The following is a 16,755-nucleotide window of genomic DNA, read 5'->3' as shown; positions in this document are numbered from 1 at the left end:
ATTCTCTGCCCCCTTTCCGTGCTGCGCTCCTGGGGGGAGTCACGTTGTGCAGCCCACCCTCAGGGCTACGCTGCACCTCTTGGGGGGCATACACAAATACAGGTTGTTTGGAATTCTGAATGGGTGCTCACCCATTCTCCCACATTCACTTCCTTATTCCATCGCTTATATGTATCACTACAGACTCGTGACTATTTATTTCATAACCTGGGTGATAACCCAATACGACTTTATGCTTTTGTTCCAGTGGGTCCAGCTTTGGCCACGGGAGCTTTGCTGGCCGACTCCAGTGTGCCTTTGGTACCCCATCATGTTGGGGGTGGGGCACTTCCTTATTTCCTGGAACTTCAAGGTGTTCCAGCCTCGTCTGGCGCCGCTCCAGCCTCAGCCCTAGAATCAGACGGTTCTCCAGGAATCCTGGTTGCTCCCGTTGGAGAAGGAACCAGACACGTGATCTGGTGCTGAGTGTGCCCGAGGCTGTGGGATATGCAGCTCCTAGCTTCTCCCCGCTGACAGAGCAAGGAAATGTGTAAGTCATTGACAGAATAATGCATTCGCTTAAAAACATTGACTAAATATTGACTCTGCCTTAGGCCCCGCGCTGCGTGCTGAGGACTCAGAGGAAGTCGAGGTCCCTGACACCAGAAGGCCCACGGTCTGGGCTCAGGCACAGAAGTAAGCTCACGGTCTCCTGGGAGGCATTTGTGTCATAGCGGAGACGCTCCCAGGGGCCCTTCCACCAGCCCAGAGATGAGTTTCCAGAGCACGGACTATTCTGGAACATGGACACTCACCAAGCTCCTGAAGGGATGGGAGCATGTCTGGGAGGGGCTGTCCGGGGTGCAAAAGCCAGGGTCGTGAGCTGGGGGAACATGGGAGCTGCAAGGTGGGGGAGCACAGTCGGGGGGAAGGGAGCCCAGCAGGAGCTGGGAAGAGGTGGGAGAGTCCCAGGCAGACTGAGGAAGCACATCTTATCTCGAGAGCCACAGTCACACGTCACGTGCATGTTAGGAAGGGCTACTCGGGGGCCTGGGTGGGGAATGAGTTCCTGGCACAGAGGAGAGGGGACCCGAACAGGCAGCTTACAGCATTCACCCTCTTACTTTCGAACACATTAAAGTACTCCCGGTAGAGATACTATTTTAATGTGCTTTACCTGGTACAGCATAACGCATGGGTTTTTTTTTAAATTGACGCCTTCTATCTTTCCTAATAAAAATAAAACTCCTTTTTAATATTCAGGATCTTCATTCCTGGGCAGGATGACCCAGGTTCCACGCAGAGACTTTCTTCCAAGGACTGAGAAGATGATAAAATGTGGACAAGCCACAGGGCCTGGGGGCGCGTGTTCCCTGGGGAAGCACCAGGCAGACTGACCCCGTGGCTCTCTGGCTCCTGACACAGCAGTGTGCAGACAGTCATGGAGAGACATTGTGGGCAACCTCAACTCAGCCCACACAAACCGGCTCCTGTCCAGATGGTCGGGACCGCAGCCGACACCCCAGTCTCGGCTCGCTAGGGAAGGCAGAGCACGGTTTAGATTCGGTTTTGAGGGTTTGAGCTCTAGAGATATAATGCAATCGTTCTTTAAAAATTAATAAGATCTGGTTGCCTCCAAAGGAACTTCCAATCTGTGTGTGAGGCATGAGACGCGTCTCTACAATGACTGTAACTTACAATGACAGAACAGGCATTGTCGTGTAACCTGAGAGCCACGCTAACAGCTGTGGCTCAAGGTCAGAGAACGGGGGCCGTGGGGGACAGAGGCGCAGCCAGCCGTGGGACCCGGGGCTGGGGGTCAGAGCAGAAGGGGAGGATGGACAGCTGTGCATGGAACAGCTTCACTGCCTGCAGGGGCACAGCCTTGTCCGGGAGACCCAGCTCTTCCCAGAGGACTCCTGACAACTGCAGTGAGGACCATGAGAATTGCTTCTGATAGAAGGCTGACCTCGCGGGGCCTGGGCCTCCCGTGTCCCCAAGGTCATGGCTTGGTTGGGAAGCTCGCTGGGAGCAGGGATGGAGGCCTCCCCTCTCTTGCTGGGAGCTGGCAGGAGCCCTTCTCAGCCCCAAGGCCACCAGTGTTCCCTGCCACGGCCCCTCCACGCCCGCGTGGCCTGCTTCTCCGCAGCTAGCAGGAGAGTCTGCCTGTGAGACTTGTAACGCCCTGTGATGTCCTCATGGAGGGACCACCATCCTATTCTCTGGCCTGCCCATCCTCGAGGGAGGGGATTATTCCAGGGTGCACCCTGGGGGTGGGGAGCTTGGGGCTGCCTTTGGATCCCGCCCGCTCACCAGGTCCAGGCTGGCAGCACGCAGCTATTCTCTCAGTGTAGCCTGCACTTCCCGGACTCTGCTGCCCCACATCATCGGGTCCTTGTGCAGTGGAATCCCCCAGCAATTTTAGATCCTTTCCTGCAGAGCACAGGGGTTCCTCTACAGCCTGGGTGGGAACTGTGCCCATTCTGACTCCCCTGCAGGGCCAGCTCTGTGATCCCAGACTCGTCTGAGCATCTCGGGGAGCTGGCCACCAGGACATCCAGAGCCACTGGGAGAGCCGGAGCTCTGCTGCCCAGGAGCGCTCCCTGAGGCGCTGTCCTAGGCCTACACCGCCTACCTCTCCTCGCACTCGTGCACATTCTTTCCTTCATCCCCGAGGTGTGTCCGCCCTGCCCGGGCAGCATCGCGGGCACGGACTCGACGGGTTACTGCGCGCTGCACCCCGGCCCTGTCTTCCTGCCCCTGCAGCCTCCCGCACCTCGCGTTCCTCTGGCACACGTGCTCCCCTCGTCATCTCTAAGGCCTGAGTTGCTATCTGTTTCCTGCCGTCCACACAGCGGAGGACGTGAGGCCGGTGGTTTAAGACACACACACAGAGAGGGCCCTGGCTGCAGGTCCCAAACTCTGGCAGATGCCGCCACTGTAACCTGTAACTGTCAGCTGGCATCAATCTCTGGGCAGGGGACAGAGGCGCCACGTGGCTGATGGCTTGGGGGTGTCCCTGTGTGCACATCTGCACCATAGATGTCAGTCCTGGAGGATGACAGGAGGGGCGAGGGGAGCCCGCACCCTCTCGGGGCCGCGCGAGCCAGGCCCTCCTCTTCCAGCACTTATCAATTGGAAACCCCAACATGTTCTGCTGGAACTAGTTACAAATGGCACCTTGCCACCGCAGCATGTGTACATGGTCATCTCGTGCCTGGACAATCTCGACAGTCTCCTAACTGTGCCCCGTCCTCCAGCGCCCTCTTCCTGGGACCCCTGGTGCTTAGCTTCCCAAGTGCTCCGTTTCTCGAGCTCTCAGACTGGCAGGCCGTTCACCCAGGGCCCCTGTGGCCTCCAGCCACCCTCCCGGCTTCAGTGTGGGGGCTCCCTGGCCTGATGTGCTCGGCGGCTGCTGGGCACAGGCGAGGCTGACTATGAGAAGCCCAGTGAAGGTGACCACAGTCTTGTGCACAAAGAAGAAAAATCTCCTGAAAAAATGATTCTGCCTACAGCTCCAGCTTCTCCGAAACCTCTCTGAAAACTGCGGAAAAGGCTCTTGTGTTGGGTTGTAGCTGGACCGTGAGATGACACGTGGGCTCAGGGAGGTCGTCACAACCAGAAAGGACCCCATGGGTAGGGCGTCCCGAAGGAAAGAGGCAGATGCTGCTTTTATCTTCAAAGCCAAAGGCCCCTCTGAGTATCTGTCAATCACTGGATCATAGCACAGCCGGGGACCGAAGGGCCAGGGGAAGGGAGGAAGGCAGCAGAGGATGGGTCCAGCCTGCCCTGAGTGCCGGGGGTCAGGGCAGCATGTGCCGGGGCTCACTCAGGTAGCGCCTGGACGCAGGGCTGCAGATGTGCCTGCGGACAGGTGACCGAGTCTGTCTGTCCGTCTGCCCTCGGCACCGTCCTCATCGCCTCCTGCCGACTCTGTCGGGGTCCCACCCCAGTGGCTGCTGTCTGGGCTCAGGAACACTGCTGGGTGATCTCGGGGTCTCTGGGGGGTCATCTCCAGCTCAAACACAAATGGACGTACTTTAGAAGCTACTGTTTTTGCCCAAATTGGACTCTCGGACACGCCGTATTTACTCTTTCCTTGCTGTGTGTGTGTCAGTGGTGACACGGAATCTGGAGTGGGGACTGCTGATCATGAGGGCGGCTTTTCCCTCCGGTTTCCATGGCTTCCCGTCCTGAGAAAGGCAGCGATCTCTCTCGAGCACGCTCACGGCTCTGCGACAAGAGCTCTGGCATCTGGAACGTGGGCACCACGGCTGTGGCCAGCACGCTCTTGTCCTCAGGCTGTGCCTGCCCCGGGGCCACAGGACGGCTCTGCGGGCCGGCTCAGCGTACAGACAGGAGCGGAGCTCTTGCAGAACACTCCCTTACATGACATTAAAAGTAAGAAAAACAGGCGAGTGAGACCGCTCACAGGCGTTTGAGGGGCGGCCTGTGCTTGCAGCTGCCCGAGGAGGGGGCTGGGCTGGGCATCGGGGACCCGTCCTCCGTCCCCGGCCACCAGCAGGGCCCCACACTCAGCTATCTCCAGTCCCCTGGCCGCAGGGAGGTTAACCAACACCTCCGTCGGGGCAGCAGGGGCCTCTGTCACCCGGAGGGAGGTGGGGAGCAGGGGCAGGGCTCTGAGGGGCACCAAGGTCACCAGGTACAGGCTGACGTGGTGCTTCACCAGCCATGCCAGAGACCCAGCGGCCCCTGAAGAAGGTTCAGGAACTTCCCTCCAGCCTGAGCCCACCCACCTCTGCCTCCAGGACCAGAGACTGGAGACGCGCCAGCCAGCTTGTCCAGCTCCCCTCCCCCTCACATGGCTCCCCCCACACCTGAGCCCGGACGTCCCCACTCCACCCAGGACTCCGTCAGGCCCCCACAGCCGTCGCCCACAAACACTGATCGCGCCAGGTCCCTTGGACGAGCTTCAGTCCTGAGAATCTGTGTCGCTGTCCTCCGTCCGTGCTCCACACCCCCCTCTGCCCTCCTCTCCTGCCAGCTCCTGCGGGCTCAGGCTGGTCACAGACACCGTGTTCCTTGTAATCAGCACTTACACGGGTCCCCTCTTCACCCAATCCCCTGGAACGCCTGCTGCATCTCCCGGAGTTCCTGAGTGAAGGCAGCTCGGGCAGCCGGAAGGTGAGGGGTGCTCCCCGCTCACCCTCGACGGTGACGCACGGGCATCCTATCCTCTAGGCTCCCCGTAAGCCGCCGAGATAGGGCGTGGGTGCAGACGGCGCACCTGCAAGGCGATTCCAGGCATACTGGAGACGGGCGTGTGGAGGGAGAAAAGCCAATGAGCAGGTGAGGACTGTGGCCACGGCGCCAGTCCTGCCGGGAGAGGACTCACGAGGAGCACACCTACACCTGCCCAAGGTGCCCCCAAGGACGGGGATGTGCGGCGACCTCCTGGTGCCCACCTCTCCTTCATCAAAAATCATGCACAGAGCTGTTCAATCCCTAACCTTCGAGGTGGGAGCGGTCAACGTGTGCAAGTCCTGTGAGCCAGGTGAGCTGCAGGTGAGTCCAGAGGTGAGCCGGGGTCTGCCTCCGTCCCCTGAACTCTGGGACATGTTGACTCCCACCCTCCCCTCCAGCACTCATACAATTTTACCAACTTCAGCTTTTTTCTTCTATTTTGATAGATACATAGAATTGTATGCTGTCATTCCAACAACATCCTCCGCTGATTTAATTTATGTTTGAAGGAGAGACAGAATCCCATTCCGGCAATGAGAGTGGGTGGTCCACTGTCCTCCCCAAGGGCATCTCCATGACGAGAACACGATCTCATCACTAATAAATATCATCCGAAGATCCGGATCGCCCAGGGCCATGGCAGCCCGTTCAGGAAAGGGGAACCACAGCACCGAAGCCGAGACAAAACATAAACCCAAGGAAACGAACAATGCGCTTCAAAAAATAATAAATATTTACAGTTCTTACTTGTCAGTGCTGGCGGGTGTGCTGGCAAAGCACACTCTCGGGAACTCTCCAACGCAGCTACGGGACAAGTACACCGCATGAAAATGACTTTTCTCAAAGCACTTTGGTAACAGAGGCCAAATGCTTACAGGCCGTAGGAAACAATCCTACCACAGTTCACACGTCAACAGGACCATCAGGGTGTTACTTAGAAGAGCACATGTGGAGAACGCGGTCAATGAATGAAAATGCCGGATTTTTGAATTGACAATGAATTGAGTATCACAACCTCATCCAAGACGTTTTCCGAAGGTTGACACTAACATTTGGAAAAAACGCTTAAAAAGAGGAAAAAGTATACAAATTTATAAATCAGGTTGAGCCTCATAAAATCGATCATGTTAAACAAAGTATTTGGTCGAACCATGTTCAATGACATTCAATCCTGGTTACACTATAAGACAAAAATATTTAGTATTGATATCTTAAAATCTATTTTTAGAAACACTAGAAAGAAATGTATTTCACTGAGGAAAATAATTCTCTCTTAGGATAGGATTTGGGGTGACTTTTTTTCCTATTGAGACTTTTTTTTTTTTGCACGTTTTCTTTTGCTGCACGTGTGACTTACACAGCACAACTGTGTGTTATCCGTGGTCTTCCATGTGCCCTGCAAGATGTGAAGAGTTGTCATAGGAACACGGGGCCTCTCAGCTCCCTGAGGAGCACAGAGTCACCGCGTGGAACAGACTGCAGGTAGCCCTGGCCTCGCCTCCAGGGCTGAGACCAGCTGCGGGCACGTGAGGACGACCAAGCCCCTCCAGCAGGTGTCCCGGCCCAAGGGCTTGCTGCAGTTCCAGAGAGGCAAAGCTGTCTGCGTGTCTGAGGGGAGGGGGACCTCAGAAGTCGGGGAGTGAGGTGAGCCTCCTAGCTGCGGGGAGAAGGCCTCCCCCACTGCCCTGCTGGCAGGAAGACACCTAATACCATTACTTTCTACCGACAGCCTCACGGTGGACACCTGCCTTAGCGCAGAGAGAGCCTGGTATGGCCCGGCGGGCATGCACGTGCGGCCCGTGAGTTCCTCTTTCTAACGGACTCGGATCTAAACTCCAGCAGGCTCACCTGCGTAGACAGCCACAGTGCCAGCCAGCCTCCCCGAGGCCACCCACTGTGGGGAAGCTGGCCAAGGGTCCCCCGCAGAGGGACCCCAGAGGGCACAGCAGGTGCAGGGCTCTCCAAAGGTCTTCCTTTCCTGGCCCCTGGGAAAGCCATTCCTACTTCTGAGGGATACTTGGCAGGAGGAAGAAATTCTCAATAAAATGTTTCTAATACATTTATCTAAATAGGCGGGATCACAGGAATAATATGCTATTTAATTAAACCTGCCCTTCACAGGCTGAGGGTTTTTTTCTTTTAAAGCTCTATTGTGGTCTGTATAGTATAACAAAATAAAAATAAAATCTTCCTTGAGCCATCAGAGACATACTACAAAACCACAAAAGCAAAGGCCCCTTCCCAATCCGTAATCTCCATGGAACTCCCCGAACCATGCCGCACTTCAGCTCCTGGAAACCCACAGACTGGCTCCATTGTTCTGTAAGCACATGAATTTCTGGACGGAAGCTCTGAACAAATGCAATAAAAAGTCTTATTAATCACTCAGTCCATGAAAAAAGTGACCTTTCTGTGCCTCATTTTCAAGCAACTAGAAATCCTACGGGCTTAGCTATCAAATTCTCTTGAGCATGAATGACTTATAAAATCTGCTGGCATATTTTATAAAGTCAAAAAGTCATAAACGGTGCCATTGCTTTATGACATCAGCAGTAATTGAAATTGACCCTTTCTATTCATGAACTGTGTGTGGGCTTCTTCTGAAATCCTCCTAAAATAGGGGTTCAGGCCTCCCCCCAGACTCTTTTTCCCAGGGGACACTCAGAACTCCGGGGTGGCACTCTCTATTTCTGCGTTGTTTTTGCTGATTCTCAACTACGTAAGATTCGCACGTAGAAGAATCTAAGAATCAAAGAGAATCACCCACCTCAATGAGGCACGAATGCACTGAAAATCTCATTATTAAAACTGCTCAACCAACACCATTGGGATAAATTCAAGAAGCCGTATAACCTGGCTCACCAGCAGCCTTGGGAGGGAAAAGTGGGTGCCTCGGGCAGCCCTAGGCTCCCAGGGGGTCAGTCTGACGCTGTGCTGGTGAGCTGGGCCTGGCTGGTTTCCAGAACAAGAGGTGCAATGGAGGCATTACAAAGATGAAATGAACGCATGCTTCTCTTTCTCAAAGGCTCCTGATGCCACCATGTCTCCTGCTGGCTGATTCAACTGCAACAGACTGGCCAGGGTGAGTCAAACGCTCAGAATTACATGCATTTCTGCACGTGACGAGGGCAGAGAAGCACCTGTGTGTCACCAGTGCCTAACGAGGGCCAAGACAGACGTCAGGAGCAGCCATGCCAACGGCTCCGGGGCAGAAGCCGCCTGTTTGGGCGACTTTGTGGGGAGAAGACTGCGCTTTCTCGCTTCTCAGGAGCAGTGTCACGCACCTGTCCTGCCCCGCCTGCTGGCAACGCTGTGTGCAGAGGAAGAGGGGACGACGGGGGCTTTAGAGGATCGGCCCCTGCGTCGCGGGCTCTGTGGCCCCCTCCAGGGTCAGCACTGGCCCGGGCCGTGAAGCACGTCATCCGTGCATAGACTGCCCTGCGTGGGTTCCTTTGGGCAGCTCTGTGCTTCCCGGCATCAGTGTTAATTCAGCCTTCATACACTGCATTGCAGTGTTAAGTTCATGAGCCTACTTCTCCTTCCAGTCCCTCACTGCCGAGGGCTGTATTTCATTTTTAAGTGAACAGCAAGATAGGGGGACGCACGCATTACCGCTCATGGGGGCCAGGAAGAGCACTCCCCCACGGCCGCACCACCTCTGTCCTACCTGTAATACTTCAGAGCTGAGACCATCCCAGTTTCCCTGCACCCCAGGGCCTCCCGCCAGCCCGACTCCAGGGATCCCTGCTCATCCCCCTGCTCTGGGGGGAGTGGGGTCTTCCTGACCTCTGGCCTCAGCGCCCACTGCAGCCGCTGCTGGGAGCGGCCAGCCCAGAGGCCCGGGGGAGGCTGCTCACTGCAGAGGGGATTTGCTCACGTTCCCAAGGTCACTACCGTGTTCGTGGTAATCACCAATGCACACAGGCTCCCGCTACCGCCCCTGCGTTCAGCCTTATTTTGTGAAGAAATCCAACTGGGCTATTATCGCTGGCTCATTTTATACCCAAAAGCCAAAGCTGGAAATAAAAGTCACTGGAAGGAGATTAGATTCTAACATGTTTTTCCCCCTAAATTCAAACGGAGGTTCAGAAGTCAACTATAATAAAGACATCCTAATTTAACTGAAAGTACTTGAACTGATCCATAGGCATGAACCCCCCCTCGACGCAAAGGAGCACAGGGGACGCCCCTGGGAGGTGTGGACCCCAAAAGCTGCCTGGGCTCCAGCAGGAAGCTCATCAACACAGAGGCTCTCTGTGCGCAACCCCGGGGACTGTCCCCTCCTGTCTGCCTCTCGGCGGCCTGCACGTGCAGGTGGGGAGAGCAGCCCAGCGGCACCTCCAGACCCGTGGAGACAAGTAGCAAGGGCTCCTTTTCATGCTGCTCTGGCTTCGAATGATCTGGCACCTGAATTTCACTCAGCCTGACTCTGTGAACTCAGGGAGGAAGGAAAAGTGTCCCCTGGGCTGCGGGGGACCATTACTCAGGGATTGGCTTTGGGGACAGCCATCACCGGCATGCAGGTCCTTACCCCTCGCTCCAGCAGCATGTCTCGGAAGTGGGTCACCCGCTCCTCTAGCGGCAGGAGGATCTGGGGCGGCGGCGTCCTGGTGCCCTTGTCCTGTCCTTCTGCCTCCTCTGGCCCAGGACTCACATGGCCTTCTGTCCTTTAGGGCACAAGACACAGAGAGTTAAACGCTATTATAGACCCGGCTGCCACGTCTGACAGCCCTCCAGGTAACACCCCAAGAGGCAAACACTCGGAGAACCTCGTAAAGCCGGGTGCCGGGAGCCCCGCAAAACGGGGTGATTTTTGCCCTTGGATGCAAAGCGCTTCGTTGTGTCTGGGGTGCAGCCGAGACCGAAGCCCTAACCCAACGGACACCAGCGGGGAGCGAAGGCCGTGGCGGGTGCACGCGAGGGCCGAGTGGGCCCACCGGGAAGGCAGCCCAGAGCGGCCGTTTCACTGCCTAGGCCTGGTGTCAGAGGACCTAAAGGGGTGAGCCTTTCCTCTGGAACAAACCACTGGAGCTCAGATCCGGTTCTGTTTTTGTTGTTTTGCTTTGTTTTGTTTCAGCGAGGCCTTCATTTTGGACAAACGCAGGAAGACGATTACTGGAGACTGTGCCATCAACACTCTGGGTACAGAAATGCTGTCCTGGGGCCTAACCCGACAAGGAGACGTCAGTGACAGCAGCAGGGACTGGGACCCCACCCCAGGCAGTCTGCACAGGGAAAGGAGCAGAGGGAGACCCCCCCAAGCCCTGGAGCAGTTCCCTCCCCCGGCCTGGGGGTGGCCACAGCCATGGCTCAGACACAGCAGGGCCGCATCGGGAGCAGGCAGGAGCCTGGGCCCAGCGGGGCAGCCGGGATCCAAGGAGCCACCTCCAGGAGGCTGGAGGCCGGGGGAAGGAGGGAGCCCGCTCTTACTAAGCACCGGATCGGCGCCCTGCCTTCTGGTCTCTGCTGCCCGTTCGACAGCTCTCCTTCTGTTCTGCACCTTATCCCAGCAGCATTGGGGGACCTGCTTCTAAAACATCTCAGTGTTCGCTGCTGGAAGTTCAGCCACCTGCAGACACAGGTACTCACATGACGCCCTCCCCTCCCCAACCTGGCCTGCATGGGAGCAAGCCCGTCCAGCCGCCGCTCTGGTCCCCTCGTCACAGCCTGTGCTGAGCCCCCAGGCAGAGAATCCACCTACACTGGCCTGGAGAGCAGCTTGCTGTGACCCCACGGACCCGTCTGTGGGGCCTCTTCCCGGCCCAGCCCTGCCCCACACTTCCCCATAGTCAGGTCCCACAGCCAGTGACTCCAGCAACGAGGGGGGCAAATCAATTCTGTCCTCAGACCACCTGTTTTCCCTTTCTGACGGCGCTGTGGTCAAGTTAGGCTCCCAACTCCCCTTGCCGAGCAGCATACCTTGGTGCCCCCCGCACGCCCCCCAGCGCCCTAAGTTCTTGGGGATGTACGAAGAGCAGAGAACGTGCATCTGAAGAGCATGGCACGTCCCTGCTTCTTTGCAGCGTCTCACCCTGGGAATTAGCGGGTCAAAGGCACTCGCGCCACACACACCCGGGCTCCCTGACACAGGCGCAGCACAGGCCCTCGCCCAGGGCGATCGTGCCCCTGGAGACGTCTGGTGGCTCTTGGCCACAGAGAGGCAGAGACCAGAGGTGCTGCTAAGCGCCCCGCACAGATGCCCGCAGAGGGTTACCCGGCAAGTCCGCACAGTCCGTGCGTCCGGGGAGCAGGAGGCGGTCTGTGCAAGGTCACACCATCACTGAACCCAGCTGGTCCCTGCCTCCTGATGCCCGCTTTTTCCATCACTGTCCCTCCAGGACACCGTGGAAACCCGTCAGTTACCAGCTGTAGGGTGTGCTGAGAAGACGCAGTGTTCTCTAACACTCTCCAGTGGTGGGGTGTGGATTAATCCAACCTAACACAAAATGTACAAAGAAAAAAAACAACAAAAGCGTTTGCTCAGCCCATTAGGGAACCTTATTTATAGACCAACTATTTCAGGAGAACTTAAATTCTTTGCTGCTTATGTGATTATGTGGATTTTCAAAAAAAAGAAAATCACCAGTGGATTTGCAATTGTATCCTATTCCAGAGGGTATAATTAGGATTTCTTTGTAATAAATTTTCATTAGTTAAAAATAGAAGTGTGGAAACAAGACCTGTATTGTTGGAACTTGAAATAAGATGAAGAGGAACGTTACAGGCTCAGCGATGATTGCGTATAGCTCGTTCAACACACTTTTATTCCGAGCTGCTGGACGCCTTCCAGGATGGGAAGCTCTCTGTTCAATCAGAGCTGGTCAAGAGTAAATGCAAACTTGCTAAATATATTTTTAATATTCTTATGGCTGAATGAGTTTGGTACCTTTAACAAAAGGCAAATTCTAATCCTTTCAAGTCCCAAATACCCCGGATGACAGGCAGCATCCGCAAGGGCACAGACACTGGTACACACAAGTCTTGCCAGCTGGGTGGGCGGGAAAGGCCTCTCATCTGGAAATAGGTTTACTGCATGGCAGATGCCTCACCAGGTTGGCACCCTGCTCTGGAAATTTTTCGGATCAAGTGCATAAGTTGAAAGGGGCTTGGTCTTTATTGCACTACTGGGTATTTACCCCAAAGATACAGATGTAGTGAAGAGAGGGGCCATATGCACCCCAATGTTCATAGCAGCATTGTCCACAATAGCTAAACTGTGGAAGGAGCCGAGATGCCCTTCAACAGATGACTGGATTAAGAAGATGTGGTCCATATATACAATGGATTATTACTCAGCCATCAGAAAGGATGAATACCAAACATTCGCAGCAACATGGACGGGAGTGGAGGAGATAATGCTAAGTGAAATAACTCAAGCAGAGAAAGACAGTTATCATATGGTTTCACTCATTTATGGAACATAAGAACTAGGAAGATCGGTAGAAAAAGAAAGGGAAGAAGAAAGGGGGGGTAATCAGAAGGGGGAATGAACCACGAGAGACTATAGACTCTGGGAAACAAACTGAGGGCTTCAGAGGGAAGGGGGGTGGGGGAATGGGATAGACCGGTGATGGGTAGTAAGGAGGGCACGTATCGCATGGTGCCCTGGGTGTTATACACAACTAATGAATCATCGAGCCTTACATCAAAAACCAGGGATGTACTGCATGGTGACTAACATAACATAATAAAAAAATTAAAAAATAAAATAAAAGAAAAAGAAAAAGAAAAGAAAGGGGCTTGGTCTTGTCCAGCCTTTACCCCAGAGCAGGGGTCCCCAAGTCTGGGCCGCAGCACTGGGGTCCCTTCAGTCTGGGGGACAGCATGCTCCCTGGCTCCGGTCTCCCATCCTCTGGGAGACATTGTGATGGCCACCCCCTACCTGGGGCGGGGGGCTCTTCTCCCCCATTCTGCCCGTCACCTCAACCCTCGGACCGCGACTCAGCTGGTTCAGCCGAATCGCGAGTGGTGCGTGAGCACGTGCGCACGCGGTGTCCATCCCTGGGTGCCAAGTCGAGCACGAAGTTGTCCCATTTTGCTCATGTGCACAGGGCAGCGGGTGATTGGTAGAATTCACTAGACTCCTACTCAGTGCAACTGGATTCTAGACACAGCACGTCTGGTTGCTAGTTTCCTTTCTTGGATGACAAACCTTATTTAGCTCATCTGAGGCTGAGAGAATTCAGGGCACTGGACTTTGCACACCTGCCCTGCCCCCACAGGTCACCTCTCAGACGCACAGACATGCCTCTTCCCAGCTCCCCAAACTTTCCACGGAGAGGAGGGGAGAGACAGATTCAGAACACCGCACTGTTTCATGGCAGGCGCATGTGAGGGGCCATATTTCTCAGCATTTCTGAGGCCTCCCCCTCCTCCCCCCCATCTTCCCCTCCTCCTCTTCCCCTCTTCACACCATCAGTTGAGAGGCTGAAATAGAAGACAGTCTCTATAACCACTGCAGAGCATGAGAGAGGAAGAGATAAGGGTGACTCAGGCTGTGATGAGTGATTCCATCTCCTGTGAAGAAACGCTGGGGTCTGAGCGAGTGCCTGGTTCCAGAGAGGAAACCACGCATGGCTTTGTGAAGCTCAACTGCTGCTGAGCCCCCTGGGGACAGCTTGCTGCACAATCTCGGGCAACTTATGGAAGCTCTCTGGACCTGGTTTTGGTAAAACACGTGGTTTGGATGAGACGATCTTGAAATGCCTCAAGGACCACCATCCCGGGATGCAAACGTGATCCCCTCCATTTAGTCCTGTTGAAATATTCAAACGTCTTGATTCTGCCATCGACTCATTAGCTCTGCCTCCCAACGTTGCAGTTCTCAGAATCGGATAAGCAGGACTCCTGCAGCTTCGTCCACCTTGCTCTTAAATCATTGAGCAGGAAGAGCCAAAGGCAGTCGCCTCTGGCCTCCCCCCAGCCCCTCCCACACGTGACACCGTGCTCTGCTAGGCTGGCGACAGGTGGGGCGGCCTCGGTGTCCACGGCGGGGTGTCCTGGCAGCCCCATCCAGCCTCCCCCAGCATCTGTGTCTGCACGTGCCACGGCCACCACCAGGGGTCCCCGCCGATGGCAGGCCTGTGGCGCCCCTCTCAAGGGGCTGCTGAGTGACTCTGATTTTGTTTAGACCATCGTTCTCTCCCTCCCTGCCCTCGGGTTCGCTTCCCCGGTGGTGGCAACTTGGATGGCATTTCTGTTTTACCGCCATTGTCTGCCACCAGTGAGCACTTGGGGCCACACTCTGCCCACCGCCAGGGCCAGCTGGCCGGGCGGTGTGCTGGCCAGAGTGGTCCGTGGGATAACAAAGGCTGTGTCTGGCCTTTGTCCCTGATTCCTCTGTGAATATCCTGGGCCACAGGGGTGTCCTTGTTCAGAACCCTCTTTTGGCCCCTCCTGAGCTCAGGGTGGGCACTTAGTTTCCGGGGAGGGCCTGGCCCACCAGAAAACAACCACGTGGTCTGAGGGCTGGAACCCTCAGGAAGGGACAGGGGTTAACTTGAGTTCAGTCACATGGCTGGTGATTCAATCCTTCATGCCTACGTACTGACACTGATAAAAACTCCAGACAATGGTCCGGGGGGGTTTTCTGGTGGGGGGCTTCTTGGTGCCCCAGGAGGGGGGGCACCCAAACTCTACAGCAACAGAGGCCCGGGTGCTCAGGAACCTTCCAGAACTCACCCTCGTGTCTCTTCCATTTGTCCGTTCCTGAGTTGTGCCCTTTATGATAAAACCATAACCTTAAGTAGAGTGCTCTCCGGAGTTCTGGGAGTCATTCTTGCAAATCACCAAACCTGGAGGGAGGTTATGAGAACCCCCAAATTTATAGCCAAGTCAGACGGAGGTGGGGATGGGCTGGGTACCCTACTTTCTGCTGGTGTCTGAAGTGGAGGCAGTTTTGTTTGGACCGGTCACCTCACCTGTGGGGTCTGCACCAACTCTGGGTGGTTATGGTCAGAGCCGGGCCATGGGACGCCGGGTGGCCATCAGGGCAGTGCCCTCAGAAGGCAGGGCACTGTCAGAGTCGGGCCATGGGACGCCGGGTGACCGTCAGGGCAGTGCCCTCAGAGGGCAGGGCACTGTCAGAGTCAGGCCGTGGGACACCGGGTAACCATCAGGGCAGTGCCCTCAGAGGGCAGGGCACCATCAGAGTTGGGCCGTGGGACACTGGGTGACTGTCAGGGCAGTGCCTTCAGAGGGAACGCACAATTGGGTTTTTTCCAATTCCATCAGCAGGTGTGCCCCAGGGCCTGCTGTGTAACCCCCAGCGGCCAGGGCAGACCGCGTGGCTCCGGAGCCCCTGGTTCGACCCCAGCAGACGTCCTCCCCTCCAGGTCTGCAACACTCAGCCAGGATCACCAACGGGTGCCTGTCAGAGGCTGAGAGGGAAGGTCTGTCCCCAGGCCTGCCGGCGTGGTGGCTGACCAGCCATCTCTGGCATCCCTTGGCCTGGGGGGTAATCATCCAGGTCTCTGCCCTCATCTTCCCACAGCACCCCTGTGTGTGTTCGTGTCCAGATGTCCCCTTCTATAAGGACACCAGTCATTGGCTTGGGGCACATTCTAACGACCTCATCCGAACTCACTACAGCTGTGACAACCCAGTTTCCAAATAAGACCCCACTGCGAGATTCTAGGGCTCGGACTCCAGCGTCCGAATGGAGGGGAGGCAACACAAGCCTGTAACCAGGACCATCCTCGCTGGGCGAGCAAGTGCCACGTCCTCAAGGACTGTCCAGGTCTTGTCAACGAGATAAGCAATGGGCTGCAGGTGAGAAGCCAGAGTTTTCCCTGACGGTGAAGTATGGGGCCGACACGTCCAGCCCAATCCAGGAAACACTGCACCAACCTCTCCCTCCCCGCAGGGACCGACCACCTGGGTCATGGGCTTTTTTCTAGAACATTCACACTGGTTTGTACAGAGAAGTCTCCACTTCTCCGGGACATGTTTCTAGTTGCCCGCAGCCCACGCTGGGCGGTCTCCTGAGAGCCTCTCGGGCATCACCGCAGGGGGCACACCCTGCAGTCCAGGCCACGTCCCTGTGCTGGTGGCCCCACGTGGCAACCTTTCCATGTTCTGTTCTAGCTGCAGACCCAGCAGAACGAGCTGGCAGAAGGGCCACATCCTGCCTCAGGTCCTCATTCACCCACCTGGTTCACTGGCCCCGTCTTCATGGCTCCCTCACCTCTGTGCCTTCGCCATGACGCTTCCTCTTCACGCCTGCCCTTCCTGCCCCTTGTCCACTCATGGCCAGCTTGGCCTCATCTGGGCACCTGGCCATTCCCCTGCAGGACACGGCCTACCCTGTGTGACTGAGCCGCTTTCTCCTCTGCACTCAGAGCGAGGGTTTCCTGCAGCAGGAGGGCCGGGCACACGACACTTGCCGGAGCCACGTCGGGATCCGCCTCTGTGACTGCTGGCTGTGGCCCTGAAGGCAGCTCCAGGCCTGTCCACGTGTTCCCCTCCAGCACGAGGCGCCGTGCTCGGGACTCAAAAGGCAGTGAACACATTATTGGCTTAGGTTCTGTGGTTGAGTTTGTTCCCTGCGATTCCCCTGGAGACACGGTAAAC

This window comes from Ursus americanus, chromosome 6 (assembly GCF_024610735.1).
Source record: "Ursus americanus isolate L20-20 chromosome 6, mUrsAme1.1.p, whole genome shotgun sequence".
Lineage (NCBI taxonomy): Eukaryota > Metazoa > Chordata > Mammalia > Carnivora > Ursidae > Ursus > Ursus americanus.
Note: the sequence above shows the minus strand (reverse complement) of the source record.